Raw genomic sequence first — 5,476 nt, 5'->3', positions numbered from 1 at the left:
TCATAACATAATCTCCTTATCATGTTAAACACCCTAGTCTCACCCTAAAGATACATGTTATAACATTCCCAACTTGTCGACTTTCGACGAAACATTGTTTTTTTCAATTGCTTTATCTTCTGAACTGTCCAGCCCTCTTTGTACGTGTTATTCATGATATTCAATATTTGTAACCTCAGAGGTAATATTATTAACTTACTTTATATACTTTTAAATATTATCTCATTTTTGGTCCTACATTAGTTTGCTTACGACGCATTTTTATGTACGAAAATATAGGGTGTAACATAGCATGCCTATAGGATCACACTTATAAATGTCTTTGCTAATCTAGATACCCTGTATATAGGGCTTTAAATGATTAACTAATCGAGTACTTCTGTTGTTTTATTACACTTCCACCTAGATAACATGAAAAAAGGAATAAGTATGATAAAATTGAGTTCAAATACCAACTATTAGAGAACCTGCTTATAGGGTACTACTACTCGCTTAGAAAGCATGCCTATAAAATAAAATGCTGGTAATTCTGAGTTTTCAAACAGTTTTCTACCCCATTGCGCAAACAACTAAGAGATTATGTCAATAGGTTTTATAATACCTGTAATATGCAAATTCGATAGTTTGAAACAGCAACCCCGCCTGTAGGACGATTGAAATTAGAATCACATAGAAGCCATGTCTATATGACTTAATGACTCTGACATGTCTTAATTCTAAAACTGTCTTTTGCCTAATGTAAAATCTGCCCGCGTGCATTTATTGCTTATGTGTAGAGGCTAACTTGAACCATTTATTGTCTTTATGTGTAGCCCTACATGTTTTGAATGTGCGCCTAATTTTATCATTTTTGAGCATCCTAAGTAACGTCTAGAACCACCCAAATGGTAGGTCCAAAGCCTCCTGGATCATAGGCATTGGACTGGGTAGTGCACGCATAGGACACGGTTTAGAATTGAATTAGAACGATTTAGGTAAACAACTTTAACATAGTAATTGGGTAGTAGGAGATGATAGTTTGTGCCCGCTGAATAATATGAGCAACCCCTACCCTAAGGGAGTTGCGAAGTATTATTTATGTTGCATGGGGTGATCCTTTAGGCTAAAAAAAACTTTGGACCCCCCTCCTTTATATGTTTATTGTTCGCGCTTTGTTTCTTTGAACTTAGAATAATTAAGTTGTATCCTGTAACCTCTACAGACTTGTATTTTATAATTTAATTCCTTCACATGTGCGATTTTCTTTATACTTGTTTACATCGTAGTTGAACTTTTAAATTCCATGTCTTCCTTCACTTACATGATCACATAAGATAGTCCAATAATCCACATAGCATGAATTTTGGCCGGGAACCAGAGTTGTGGACCTCGAAGAGTACCTAACACCTTCTATTCGAGATAATCTTAGCCCTTACCCGATCTTTGGTGACATAGACTAGTCAAATCAGTGTTATTTGCAACCACCTAACGCATCTCAAAATCATTAGGTGACGACACTTCTCTTTTAATACCCATTTAAAATAGTTGTCACATGTCGAAACCCGCTTTCGAAAGAAAAAAGAGCGCGACACTACCTTGATCCCCTCACAAGACACCACATTACCCAAGAATGCCACAGAATCAAGCCAAAACTAACACTTGGAGAATTTAGCATATAGCTTCTTCTCCCTCAACGTTTGGAGCAAAATCTTCAGATGATGCTCATGATCTTCCTGGATGCGCGAGTACACCAGTATCTCATCAATGAATACTATGACAAAAGAATCAAGATATGGTTGGAATATACTATTCATCGGATGCATAAATGCAACTAGGGCATTGGTGCTAAATGTCTTCTTCAGAATATCAAAATCCCGAATCTTTAGTTGATGATACCCAAACCTCAAATCAATCCTCGAAAATACTCTAGCTCCATAAAACTGGTCAAAAAGGTCATCAATGCACGGTAGTGGGTACTTGTTCTTAATTGTAACTTTATTCAACTACCTGCAATCAATGCATATCCATATAGTACTATCCTTCTTTACAAACAGAACTAGTACACTCCAAGGTGACACACTAGGCATAATGAACTCTTTATCAAGTGGCTCCTGAAGTTGTTATTTCAATTCCTTAAACTCTATTGGTTCCATACGATATGGAGGAATAAGGATGGGCTAAGTGCCCGACACCAAGTCAATACCAAAATCAATGTCCATGTCAGGTGGCATGCCCGGCAGGTCTACAGGAAACACATCCGGAAAGTCTCTCACTGTCGGAACAGACTCAATGGTAGGAATATCAGCACTAACATCCCTAACAAAGGCCAAATATTCCAAACATCCCTTCTCAACCATCCATTGAGCTTTCAAGTATGAAAGCACTCTATTAAGAACATAATCCAGGGAACCTCTCCACTTAACCCAAGGCAACCCCAGCATTGCCAATGTCACAGTCTTAGCGTGGCAATCCAGAATAGTGTGACATGGTGACAAGAAATCCATGCCTAAAATCACGTCAAAATCAATCATGATAAGTAGTAAAACATAAACTCTCATCTAAAATCCCCCAATAGTCACCACACACGACTGATATACATGGCCCACAATAATAGAATCACTCACCGGCGTAGATACATGAATAGGCGTAACTAAGGAAGCACGGTGAATATCCAAATTACAAGAAAAGTACAATGATACATATGAATAAATGGAACCAGGGTCAAATAATATTAAAATATCCCTATGGCACACTAAAACAATAGTATCAGAAGCAACTGCCTCTGGCTTGATGGGAAAAACATAGCATCGAGCCTGACCACCACCTGATCTGCCTTCCCCTCTAAGGAGACCTCAAACTGTATAATTCCCACTCTGAGCTGGCTAAGCGAGTGATGAAGCAATTGGTGCAGGGTCATAGACTGGCCTCCTTGTTGCACTGGACCTCTGTAGTGATGGGGACAATACTTCGTCACATGCCCCAACTCTCCACAATCGTAACAACATCGAGCTGGAAATGGCAGTGGGGCCTGAATCGAACCTCAAGAACTAGAATAGCCACTAGAAGAACCCGGTACTGATGAACACTGAGCTGATGGAGCATGGGATGAACTCTGAACTTGGAGGGCACTAAAAGATGACTGAAACGGACAAGCACTATATGAACCATGATTAGCTGATGCACCATGATGAACCAATCGAGCCATCTACGTGGGTGTGTAAGGACGACCTCTACTATGATGTAACAGACCTCCAGATGAGGTACCACTAAAACCACCAAATCCACGGGGCCTCTTCCCCCCCCCCAATCGCACTTAAGCCTACCAACTGACTCTAAGCGCCTAGAAATCTCAACCACCAGGTCAAACCTAGCAACCACCTCGGCCTTTCGGGCCAAATTGTAACGTAGTACATAGTTGAGGCCATCAATGAACCTCCTGATCCCCCCTCTCTCTCTCTCTCTCTCTCTATCTATCTATCTATCTCTATCTATCTATGGGATCCAACCATATAGAATGACGGGCCATATCTGCAAATCTTATGTCATACTGAGGAACAATCATATTTCTCTAGCGTAACTGCTCAAAATCTCTACGTTGCTCCTCCGCGAGTTTGTGGTAAAATCTTCTCTAAAGGGAGAATGGGAGAATGAAGAACTTATGCCATGAAAGTGGCGCTACGCCAACTGGCCTGCTCAACTCATAGAACTGCCACCATCTGTAGGTTTCCCCTATACCCCATGTCGAAGAATCCGCTGACTCTGGTCTAGTAAATCCTGAGCATTCTCTGACTCCTCCTGCTGAACTCTAGAGGCTTAAGCCTCCCGAACCGCTCCAATATCTTCTATTCCTCATCACGTATAGGTGGGACAACCTCGACCCGAGCAGCACCAATCGGCTGGGCTGGTAGTACCCCCGGTGTCTGGAGTCCCTGAGTTGCCTGCTCTGAAGTATGGGCAGCGGGAGTTTGGCCACCTCTATCGGCATGTAAACTGGTTGGTGCAACTGGAATTGAGACTGCCTGAGCCAGGCTCGTGCACACAACTAAAATCTGGGCTAAGGCCTCCTGAAGGTCTGGGATCACAATGGGCATAGCTGGTGGCTGAGTTGGACCCACTGGCTCAACAACACCTGGTATCTTCTCCTCAGCTGGAGAAACTGATGGCTCCACATGTGCTTCTCTAGCTGTAGTACAAGACGAACGTCGGCTTTTACCGTGGCCCCGTGATCTCATGGCCATAGCCAGTGGTACTAGTGGACGTCCACCTGATCTGGTCGCACGTGTCCTCATAATCTGTGAGATAATAAAAGATTCAAGTTGCAAACTTCGGAATTGACAAATTTGCATGATAAGAATGCAAGAAACTGAAATTTCCTAATAATTTGGTAGCCTCTCGAAGATAAGTAAAGGTATCTCTGTACCGATCCACAAGACTACTAACTTGCTCGTGACTCATAAAACCTAAGCAACCTAGTGCTCTGATACTAACTTATCACGACCCAAAATCCACAAGTCGTGATGGAACCTAACCCAACCCGCTAGGTAAGACAACAGTCACATAATTTCATTGAAAATGAAATAACACTGTCTAATAACTCAACAACGGAAGAATATCATAAAATATATGAGAATATAGCAAATAAATACTACTACAACCAACCCCAAAATCTTGTGTCAACGAGTATACGAGCACTACTAAATAACAAGGTACAAGCAAAATCCTTTAGTACAACTGTATAAATATAAGGATGGTAAAGATACAGATGATAGAAAGATAACTTCAAGGACTGCGGGCAATATAGCAACTACCTCGTAGTCTCCCAAAAGTTGGCAACAACTCAAGCCTAAAAATCACCTTGACCGGATGTACCTGGATCTACACATGATGTGCAGATTGTAGTATGAGTACAACCGACCCAATGTGCTCAATAAGTAATAACACTAAACCTTGGGTTGAAAATAGTGAGGATCTCAGGACAATAGTTAAAATGCTAGTGCCAATATCTGATAACAAATTTAGAATATAAAGGATAAACCGTAGAGACGGTAGCTCAATGATATCAAGATCAACTTGTTCACATTTCAGAAATTTAGGCATGCTTTCAAGTATAACAGTTAAAATCCAACATAGATACAACAGGTCAATTATCAGTTAGCATGAGGAAAGTACATCTCTATGCCTACATGTCAATTATACAAGTAAATCAACAGTATCATAGTGGTTCCATCAAGAATATTTACCACTTGGCACATTACGGGTGCCTGACATAACTGCCCATCATCAAGCACGTGTATGAAATACTATGCCTTCGCCCACTGCTAGCATGTCAGACTCTGGAAGGGCGTATCCTTCCCAAGTGCTAATCATAATCATTTAGCCTAATAGTGAGGTCAGGTACACGCGTCGCCCAAAATAATAACACTTAGCCCAATATGGGCCTGGCGTACGCGTCACCTCAAAATCTGTACTAACTGGATCTAAGGCCCAAACTCAGGCA

This window comes from Nicotiana tabacum, chromosome 17, assembly GCF_000715075.1.
Source record: "Nicotiana tabacum cultivar K326 chromosome 17, ASM71507v2, whole genome shotgun sequence".
NCBI classification, from domain to species: Eukaryota; Viridiplantae; Streptophyta; class Magnoliopsida; order Solanales; family Solanaceae; genus Nicotiana; species Nicotiana tabacum.
The sequence above is the reverse complement of the archived record's forward strand: the minus strand, read 5'-3'. Positions refer to the sequence as shown.